Source organism: Dermacentor silvarum, chromosome 10 (genome assembly GCF_013339745.2).
Source record: "Dermacentor silvarum isolate Dsil-2018 chromosome 10, BIME_Dsil_1.4, whole genome shotgun sequence".
Classification (NCBI taxonomy): Eukaryota; Metazoa; Arthropoda; class Arachnida; order Ixodida; family Ixodidae; genus Dermacentor; species Dermacentor silvarum.
In genome coordinates, this window is record NC_051163.1 from 76,642,673 (window position 1) to 76,654,108 (window position 11,436).

The 11,436-nt window shown below is 51.0% G+C and overlaps 1 protein-coding gene across 1 annotated transcript in view; it reads left to right on the forward strand.

The window, feature by feature from the left end:
- Positions 1-11,436, forward strand: part of LOC119431639 (uncharacterized) — a 241,777-nt gene that overhangs the window by 89,539 nt on the left and 140,802 nt on the right. The window lies entirely within an intron of this gene.

Sequence of the window (11,436 nt, forward strand, 5' to 3'; positions counted from 1 at the left end):
AACCTACGTACGTACCTTCTTTTCAAGCTGAATTATATTGCGATAGCAACTTTATGGACAATCTGGGCGAATTTCTGCCTTCGCCGTCGCCGTGAGGTTCCGTATAAAGTCCACGACCGCTAAAATCGTCGCTACGCTCCGTACGCTGTATGTGAGAGTGAAAGCATGCGACGGTGAGCCGGCAATCGCGGTTCGCGCACACAAGGGCGGGAAGCGGGGAGAAAGCGCGTAGGCTTTTCCACTCACGCACAACGCTCCGGAGGAAGTGTAGGGAAGTGGAGAGGCCGCGCTTTACTGCAGCCGCGTGCTCAAGCCGAGCCGAAAGGCTCGTGTGAGCGCGCTATGTCAGCTGGTATACCTAAAATCCCTATATAGTAAAAGTACCGCCATCTACTCTTTCCTTCGCCGTCTCCTCTCCTAAGCCCTTGTTTTTTTTTCTTTACTTTTTGCTTATGAAAGCAACTCGACGGTGGCGCCCCTAGAAGGTCCCCGTTAAAGCTTTCAGGCCGGGCATGCGCCACGGCCTCCGGCTGCGACTGCGGCTGAGCAGATTGACTTTCAACATCGCACTGAGGCGGAAAAAACAACAACGAAATATGAAGAAGTGAAAGCGCGCGCTATCATCGTCCAATAAGTGATACAGGAGAGAGAGCAGCGGCGTTGATCAAAGGATGGTGGTACTTTTCCTATATAGGGACTTTAGGTATACCCCCAGGCACGGTGTTAGAATAAGCAACATATGTGCTAACACTCCCACAACGCGCGCGAAAGCGCCGCCCGCTCGCGTCCAGATTATGTTCGGCTTGGTTACAGCTCGGTCGGCGCCGTCGTAGAGGGCGCTCCGGAATGAGGTCCCAGCGTCGGCGGCAAGGCGCGTGCTGCCGCTGCTTCTCTCCTGCTTGCATGTGCGGCCGCACTGTTTTGAAGGCACGCATTTTGTTCGCGTGCGTTTCATAGCTTGTGCTTGGGTAATGTCGCCACGGGCCCTCAACAAAGGTGGCAGCGGCCTTCTGAGGGGCGTTTGAAATGGCTAGAAAGTGCTTCGTTCCGAACTGCAATTCTGGATACCGGACTTGTGCTGAGCATGTGCCTTTATTCAAAGCGCCGTCCGACAGCAGTCAGTCTAGAGCAGTGGCGCCGTGTAAATCTGAGGACAGACCGAAGTCTAATGCCTACCAACCATGTCTGCGCCTACCATATTTCAAAGGATACGATATCGACGGCATACTACGCGTAGCTCGATAAAAAGGGTTCCCACCTTATTTCCTAACTGTCCAAAGAACCTCACACGGTCAAATAAACATCGAAAGCCGCTGCAGAAGAGAGAACCTCCTGTGTGTGACAGCAGTTTGTGCAAATTTTGCTGCATGTACAAGATATATACTGGGTGCCTTAACTATCATACACCAAGATTTAAAAATATGCAAATGTCACGTAGCTGGACAGAACCAAGGTAGTATTGTCTGCCGTCGCTTGGAGGTACTCAGAATATTTTTTTGCATTCAGCCTCATTACATAATTATTTTTATAATTGATTAATCAACTTTTCTAATACTATAATAGGATAAAAAGTGTGAACGAGAGAATTGTACAGAAACATGGAAAACTTCCGATACAGCTTTCTGTTGCCCAACATGTGATACTCAAAAGTGTTTTCCGCGCGTGAAAGAAACCCGCGAAACAGGCCAAATTGCCGCGCGTCATGGCCGCTCGAGGCACTTCGCGTGTATTCGTGGGCTTCTTTCACGCTCGGAAAAACATTTATACGTAGGACGTATTGAGCAGTATAAAGCTGCACCGGGAGTCTTTCATGTTGCCTCTCCAATTTCTCATTGGCACTTTAATCTAATTATAATATTTGATAAGTTGAATAATTCATTAAGACTAATTATGTAATTAGGAGGAATGTAAAATAATCTGAGTATATCTCCAAGGGACGGAAAACATCATTACTTTGCTTCTTTCCAGCTACGTGACATTGGCACATTTTTAAATCTTTGTGCACCCTGTATAATACTGCTGTTTTCTGTGCAGATGTGTGCCTGATTTCCAAATTTGTTCCATCCTGGCTACGCAATCTTTTTTTTAAGTGCGCGTGCGGTGTATATTACACGCCTGCATGTTTTTATTCAAATTTTTGCATTGTGGAAGTGTATTAGAGCGCAAGCTTCTGGGATGATTAACGCCTTTAAAATTATCGAGCTGCTTCATGCACAATTTTTTTCTTATTTTGTCTTTGCAAAATAAAAAGTATGAGATTATTGTGTGGTGGGTGTAAGTATATTTGTGGACAGGCTGTAGCAGGCACTGTCAAATACGCTTACATTGGCACATTCTCATATGCAATTTAAGAAAAAAGAAAGATACCTCTTTTTTAAAATCCTGCAAGAGTCACTCAGTTCTCAATGGATGAAAGCCATCGCAGGACTGAGTACACAGTCCTCAACAGACATACGCGCCCGTGTATGTCCGTGTATGTCTTCAAGTGCATGTCCAATGACATACATACCACCAGTACTCTAATCGTCTCTCGCTTATCCCTACGACTGATCTGTTAATGTTTCCTTCCACTTTAAACCCAAGCGCGCTTCTGGGAGTTGCACGTTACCTAGTTTCTCGCTGGGTGAATCCCGTCGCATTCCATTAGGATGTGCTGAGTGGTCTCTGGATCTTCACTGCAGCGTACACATGCCTCATCTAGTTGCGAATATTTGCTCCGGTATGTTTTGGTCCTTAGGCAACCGGGCTCGAGCCTCACATAGCAAGGCACTGCCCTTTGTCTTATCGTACAGATTTTCCTTTCTAATTTCTTTCTTCTCATTCTTGTAAATCGGGTCCGGTACAGCAGCGCCGCGGCGCGGGAGTTCGAAAGAAAAGGTCCTCGCTCCTCCCATGCATTCGCGCGGCGCTTTGGACACTCTCCAATATTCTAAAGTCGCGGGTACAACTTTAGAAGGCAGCGGCATTTGCCCCCTCAAAGGCGGATGCATACGAGCCTCCACCAATGGGCGCGCGCTAAAGACTAGCGTCATGAGCCGGACGGCCGGTGTCCCCGCCGATGGAGAACATGGCAGCCCGCGCTTCAAGCCGGGGAGAGTCGCGTCAGCGGGACTATTTCTTTGGTCGCGGAGGAAATCGGCTGCTGCGCTTCGGTCATCTGGGCGGGGCCTCTCCTCTCTTCTTAAGTTGTACCCGGCTATAGGTCACTCTAGCAGTCGGAGGTGAAAGAAAGCATGGGGCGGAAAGCAGAGGAAGAGCGGAGTCTAGCAGCGGATTTTGGAAGAGCGGATTTTGGCAGCAGTGGCAGCAGGCTTGCAACGTCGCTCACAATCATCCTTCTACTGATCGCAGATACCACCAGTGCCGATACGTACGTGAAGAAGTTGGTGGCAACATCACTCGTTTTTTCCTGGGGGACGGCGACGGTCTTAATAGTCTGTGACGTCACTCCAGAAGGCGACTGTGCCGCCAGGGACCATCAGTATTTCTACAGGACCATCGGCTGGCACCGTCCATTTGGCAGCAGCGGCAGCAGGCTTGCAACGTCGCTCACAATCATCCTTCTACTGATCGCAGATACCACCAGTGCCGATACGTACGTGAAGAAGTTGGTGGCAACATAACTCGTTTTTCCTGGGGGACGGCGACGGTCTTAATAGTCTGTGACGTCACTCCAGAAGGCGACTGTGCCGCCAGGGACCATCAGTATTTCTACAGGACCATCGGCTGGCACCGTCCATTTGGCAGCAGCGGCAGCAGGCTTGCAACGTCGCTCACAATCATCCTACTACTGATCGCAGATACCACCAGTGCCGATACGTAAGTGAAGAAGTTGGTGGCAACATCACTCGTTTTTTCCTGGGGGACGGCGACGGTCTTAATAGTCTGTGACGTCACTCCAGAAGGCGACTGTGCCGCCAGGGACCATCAGTATTTCTACAGGACCATCGGCTGGCACCGTCCATTTGGCAGCAGCGGCAGCAGGCTTGCAACGTCGCTCACAATCATCCTTCTACTGATCGCAGATACCACCAGTGCCGATACGTACGTGAAGAAGTTGGTGGCAACATCACTCGTTTTTTCCTGGGGGACGGCGAAGGTCTTAATAGTCTGTGACGTCACTCCAGAAGGCGACTGTGCCGCCAGGGACCATCAGTATTTCTACAGGACCATCGGCTGGCACCAGTCCATTTGGCAGCAGCGGCAGCAGGCTTGCAACGTCGCTCACAATCATCCTTCTACTGATCGCAGATACCACCAGTGCCGATACGTACGTGAAGAAGTTGGTGGCAACATCACTCGTTTTTTCCTGGGGGACGGCGACGGTCTTAATAGTCTGTGACGTCACTCCAGAAGGCGACTGTGCCAGCCAGGGACCATCAGTATTTCTACAGGACCATCGGCTGGCACCGTCCATTTGGCAGCAGCGGCAGCAGGCTTGCAACGTCGCTCACAATCATCCTTCTACTGATCGCAGATACCACCAGTGCCGATACGTACGTGAAGAAGTTGGTGGCAACATCACTCGTTTTTTCCTGGGGGACGGCGACGGTCTTAATAGTCTGTGACGTCACTCCAGAAGGCGACTGTGCCGCCAGGGACCATCAGTATTTCTACAGGACCATCGGCTGGCACCGTCCATTTGGCAGCAGCGGCAGCAGGCTTGCAACGTCGCTCACAATCATCCTTCTACTGATCGCAGATACCACCAGTGCCGATACGTACGTGAAGAAGTTGGTGGCAACATCACTCGTTTTTTCCTGGGGGACGGCGATGGTCTTAATAGTCTGTGACGTCACTCCAGAAGGCGACTGTGCCGCCAGGGACCATCAGTATTTCTACAGGACCATCGGCTGGCACGATCCATTTGGCAGCAGCGGCAGCAGGCTTGCAACGTCGCTCACAATCATCCTTCTACTGATCGCAGATACCACCAGTGCCGATACGTAAGTGAAGAAGTTGGTGGCAACATCACTCGTTTTTTCCTGGGGGACGGCGACGGTCTTAATAGTCTGTGACGTCACTCCAGAAGGCGACTGTGCCGCCAGGGACCATCAGTATTTCTACAGGACCATCGGCTGGCACCGTCCATTTGGCAGCAGCGGCAGCAGGCTTGCAACGTCGCTCACAATCATCCTTCTACTGATCGCAGATACCACCAGTGCCGATACGTACGTGAAAGAAGTTGGTGGCAACATCACTCGTTTTTTCCTGGGGGACGGCGACGGTCTTATAGTCTGTGACGTCACTCCAGAAGGCGACTGTGCCGCCAGGGACCATCAGTATTTCTACAGGACCATCGGCTGGCACCGTCCATTTGGCAGCAGCGGCAGCAGGCTTGCAACGTCGCTCACAATCATCCTTCTACTGATCGCAGATACCACCAGTGCCGATACGTACGTGAAGAAGTTGGTGGCAACATCACTCGTTTTTTCCTGGGGGACGGCGACGGTCTTAATAGTCTGTGACGTCACTCCAGAAGGCGACTGTGCCGCCAGGGACCATCAGTATTTCTACAGGACCATCGGCTGGCACCGTCCATTTGGCAGCAGCGGCAGCAGGCTTGCAACGTCGCTCACAATCATCCTTCTACTGATCGCAGATACCACCAGTGCCGATACGTACGTGAAGAAGTTGGTGGCAACATCACTCGTTTTTTCCTGGGGGACGGCGACGGTCTTAATAGTCTGTGACGTCACTCCAGAAGGCGACTGTGCCGCCAGGGACCATCAGTATTTCTACAGGACCATCGGCTGGCACCGTCCATTTGGCAGCAGCGGCAGCAGGCTTGCAACGTCGCTCACAATCATCCTTCTACTGATCGCAGATACCACCAGTGCCGATACGTACGTGAAGAAGTTGGTGGCAACATCACTCGTTTTTTCCTGGGGGACGGCGACGGTCTTAATAGTCTGTGACGTCACTCCAGAAGGCGACTGTGCCGCCAGGGACCATCAGTATTTCTACAGGACCATCGGCTGGCACCGTCCATTTGGCAGCAGCGGCAGCAGGCTTGCAACGTCGCTCACAATCATCCTTCTACTGATCGCAGATACCACCAGTGCCGATACGTACGTGAAGAAGTTGGTGGCAACATCACTCGTTTTTTCCTGGGGGACGGCGACGGTCTTAATAGTCTGTGACGTCACTCCAGAAGGCGACTGTGCCGCCAGGGACCATCAGTATTTCTACAGGACCATCGGCTGGCACCGTCCATTTGGCAGCAGCGGCAGCAGGCTTGCAACGTCGCTCACAATCATCCTTCTACTGATCGCAGATACCACCAGTGCCGATACGTACGTGAAGAAGTTGGTGGCAACATCACTCGTTTTTTTCCTGGGGACGGCGACGGTCTTAATAGTCTGTGACGTCACTCCAGAAGGCGACTGTGCCGCCAGGGACCATCAGTATTTCTACAGGACCATCGGCTGGCACCGTCCATTTGGCAGCAGCGGCAGCAGGCTTGCAACGTCGCTCACAATCATCCTTCTACTGATCGCAGATACCACCAGTGCCGATACGTACGTGAAGAAGTTGGTGGCAACATCACTCGTTTTTTCCTGGGGGACGGCGACGGTCTTAATAGTCTGTGACGTCACTCCAGAAGGCGACTGTGCCGCCGGGACCATCAGTATTTCTACAGGACCATCGGCTGGCACCGTCCATTTGGCAGCAGCGGCAGCAGGCTTGCAACGTCGCTCACAATCATCCTTCTACTGATCGCAGATACCACCAGTGCCGATACGTACGTGAAGAAGTTGGTGGCAACATCACTCGTTTTTTCCTGGCGGACGGCGACGGTCTTAATAGTCTGTGACGTCACTCCAGAAGGCGACTGTGCCGCCAGGGACCATCATTATTTCTACAGGACCATCGGCTGGCACCGTCCATTTGGCAGCAGCGGCAGCAGCCTTGCAACGTCGCTCACAATCATCCTTCTACTGATCGCAGATGCCACCAGTGCCGATACGTACGTGAAGAAGTTGGTGGCAACATCACTCGTTTTTTCCTGGGGGACGGCGACGGTCTTAATAGTCTGTGACGTCACCCCAGAAGGCGACTGTGCCGCCAGGGACCATCAGTATTTCTACAGGACCATCGGCTGGCACCGTCCATTTGGCAGCAGCGGCAGCAGGCTTGCAACGTCGCTCACAATCATCCTTCTACTGATCGCAGATACCACCAGTGCCGATACGTACGTGAAGAAGTTGGTGGCAACATCACTCGTTTTTTCCTGGGGGACGGCGACGGTCTTAATAGTCTGTGACGTCACTCCAGAAGGCGACTGTGCCGCCAGGGACCATCAGTATTTCTACAGGACCATCGGCTGGCACCGTCCATTTGGCAGCAGCGGCAGCAGGCTTGCAACGTCGCTCACAATCATCCTTCTACTGATCGCAGATACCACCAGTGCCGATACGTACGTGAAGAAGTTGGTGGCAACATCACTCGTTTTTTCCTGGGGGACGGCGACGGTCTTAATAGTCTGTGACGTCACTCCAGAAGGCGACTGTGCCGCCAGGGACCATCAGTATTTCTACAGGACCATCGGCTGGCACCGTCCATTTGGCAGCAGCGGCAGCAGGCTTGCAACGTCGCTCACAATCATCCTTCTACTGATCGCAGATACCACCAGTGCCGATACGCCAATGGAGAAGTTGGTGGCAACATCACTCGTTTTTTCCTGGGAGACGGCGACGGTCTTAATAGTCTGTGACGTCACTCCAGAAGGCGACTGTGCCGCCAGGGACCATCAGTATTTCTACAGGACCATCGGCTGGCACCAGTCCATTTGGCAGCAGCGGCAGCAAGCTTGCAACGTCGCTCACATTCATTCTTTTGCTGATCGCAGATACCACCAGTACCGATACGCGCGTGAAGACGTTGTGGCAACATCACTCGTTTTTTGCTGGGCGCCGGCGATGGTGTTAATAGTCTGTGACGTCACTCCAGGAAGCGACTGTACCGCCAGGGACCATCAGTATTTCTACAGGACCATCGGCTGGCACCAGTCCATTTGGCAGCAGCGGCAGCAGGCTTGCAACGTCGCTCACAATCATCCTTCTACTGATCGCAGATACCACCAGTGCCGATACGTACGTGAAGAAGTTGGTGGCAACATCACTCGTTTTTTCCTGGGGACGGCGACGGTCTTAATAGTCTGTGACGTCACTCCAGAAGGCGACTGTGCCGCCAGGGACCATCAGTATTTCTACAGGACCATCGGCTGGCACCGTCCATTGGCAGCAGCGGCAGCAGGCTTGCAACGTCGCTCACAATCATCCTTCTACCTGATCGCAGATACCACAGTGCCGATACGTACGTGAAGAAGTTGGTGGCAACATCACTCGTTTTTTCCTGGGGGACGGCGACGGTCTTAATAGTCTGTGACGTCACTCCAGAAGGCGACTGTGCCGCAGGGACCATCAGTATTTCTACAGGACCATCGGCTGGTCACCGTCATTGGCAGCAGCGGCGCAGGCTTGCAACGTCGCTCACAATCATCCTTCTACTGATCGCAGATACCACCAGTGCCGATACGTACGTGAAGAAGTTGGTGGCAACATCACTCGTTTTTTTCCTGGGGTTACGCGCACGGTCTTAATAGTCTGTGACGTCACTCCAGATAGGCGACTGTGCCGCCAGGGACCATCAGTATTTCTACAGGACCATCGGCTGGCACCGTCCATTTGGCAGCAGCGGCAGCAGGCTTGCAACGTCGCTCACAATCATCCTTCTACTGATCGCAGGATACCACCAGTGCCGATACGTACGTGAAGAAGTTGGTGGCAACATCACTCGTTTTTTCCTGGGGGACGGCGACGGTCTTATAGTCTGTGACGTCACTCCAGAAGGCGACTGTGCCGCCAGGACCATCAGTATTTCTACAGGACCATCGGCTGGCACCAGTCCATTTGGCAGCAGCGGCAGCAAGCTTGCAACGTCGCTCACAATCATCCTTCTACTGATCGCAGATACCACCAGTGCCGATACGCCCGTGAAGAAGTTGGTGGCAACATCACTCGTTTTTTCCTGCGAGACGGCGACGGTCTTAATGGTCTGTGACGTCACTCCGCGAAGCGACTGTGCTGCCAGGGATCATCAGTATTTCTACAGTACCATGGGCTGGCACCGTCCATTTGGCAGCAGCGGCAGGCAGGCTTGCAACGTCGCTCACAATCATCCTTCTACTTGATCGCAGATACCACCAGTGCCGATACGTAGCGTGAAGAAGTTGGTGGCAACAATCACTCGTTTTTTTCCTGGGGGACGGCGACGGTCTTTATAGTCTGTGACGTCAACTCCAGGAAGGCGACTGTGCCGCCAGGGACCATCAGTACTTCTACAGGAACCATCGGCTGGCACCATCCATTGGCAGCAGCGGCAGCAGCTTGCAACGTCGCTCACAATCATCCTTCTACTGATCGCAGATACCACCAGTGCCGATACGTTACGTGAAGAAGTTGATGGCAACATCACTCGTTTTTTCCTGGGGGACGGCGACGGTCTTAATAGTCTGTGACGTCACTCCAGAAGGCGACTGTGCCGCCAGGGACCATCAGTATTTCTACAGGACCATCGGCTGGCACCGTTCCATTTGGCAGCAGCGGCAGGCAGCTTGCAACGTCGCTCACAATCATCCTTCTACTGATCGCAGGTCTGAAATTCTCTTGTAACCGCGATTTATTAGTGCATTAATTTTTCACTGTGCTGCTGCTGCCATCAAAAGTGTACTGTGCTGTCCTTTGCCATGAGCTTATCCCGTACTGAAGTGGGCAAACTTGTGAAGGAGCTAAGACATGACTTGACTGAAATGCGCCAGTCGCTCGAGAGGGAACTGCGTAAAGAGCATCGTGAGATCAAGCATCATGAATAAAGCTTTTGAAGACATGGTTTTCATGAATAAAGCTTTTGAAGAAATGCAAACCAAGAAAAAAAGTTGAAACTGAAAACGCCGAACTGAAGGCAGCAACAGCTCCCTCACGAGTGAATGCGCTGCGCTAAGAGACAAAGTGACTGAGAACGAACTTAGAATCACCCAACTAGAACAATACTCTAGAAATAAGAACATCGAGATTAAGGTGTTCCTACGACACAGAACGAAAAACTCGAGAGCGTGCTTGCAGCTATTGGCAATGCAGTGGACGAACCGGTATCAGAAAGTGACATTGAAGTTTGCCACCGTGTACCAACCCGGGACGCCTCAAGACAAAACATTGTTGTCCAGTTCCATAACCGCTCAAAACGGAATGCCCTGCTTGAAAAGGCACGAAAAGAACGCGTAACCACTGCCGACATCGGACACCGGATCGCCAGCCTATCTATATAAATGAGCATCTTTGCCCACATTGAAAGTGATACTTGGAAAACAGTAGCCAAGAAAAATGAGAACTGGCGTTTCTGCTGGACGAAAGAAGGCAAAATCTTTCCAAGGAAAAATGAGTCGTCACGTGTGCTTCGCGTCACGAAGCTCAGTGACCTAGATAGATAGAGTAAGCAAGCACGTGCAAATCATTTCAATAAGTGAACGTGGAAAACCGCCTGTTGTCAGTTTCAGAATTCGAAGGTTATCACGTAACAATATTCATCCTCTGTACTGCATATTAACACCCAGTCCGCTAGAAATAAAGAGCAAGAAATACAATGCTTATTATTGCGCATGGATTTTCAATTGATATTCTGATGTTTACCGAGACATGGTACCGTGATGCTGCAGAAGTGCTGAAAATTCCAGGATATACTTCTTTCTTTGTAAACGTACCTTAAGAAAAGGAGGCGGTGTCATGCTGTTAGTAAAAAATAGTTCGAGTTGTGTTATTGTGGAAGAATTTCCAAAATCACTTCAGATTATGAAGTGCTCACCGTCAGAAATGAGTTAAGTGTACACCGTGATGTATCGTCCGCCCCACGCGAGTGTTTCGAATTCTTTACATTTTTAGAGAGGTACCTAGCTATTTCAATGATGATGTGTTCACTGTCATTCTGGGAGGTGACATAAACATTGACTGCTTGCAACAATCATCAAATAATCAAGAATTTGGTAGAATCTAGATGCGAACAATTATATTAACGCAATAAGTCTACCGACACGAGTACAACCAACTTCTTCGACACTACTAGACGTCTTGATTACCAATATTCCCTCCGAGCATCTCAGTGCTGGTGTTATCAGTTCTCACGTGAGCGATCACTTACCGATTATCTTCTATCGGAATATATGAAGCCCCCCAACACGTTACAGCACCCGTCTACCAAAACTTACAGGCAGATAAATTCTTACACTCTGGAACGTTTTGCGCTCTCATTTGCGTCTCCTGAAGTTTTGAGACTAGGAGGTCAAGTATAGAATGTGTTGAACCAGAGCAAGCCTATTGATTGCAATAAAAGTTTTCAAGAGACAATGACCAATGTTTTCGCACGTAAATTACGAAAAAG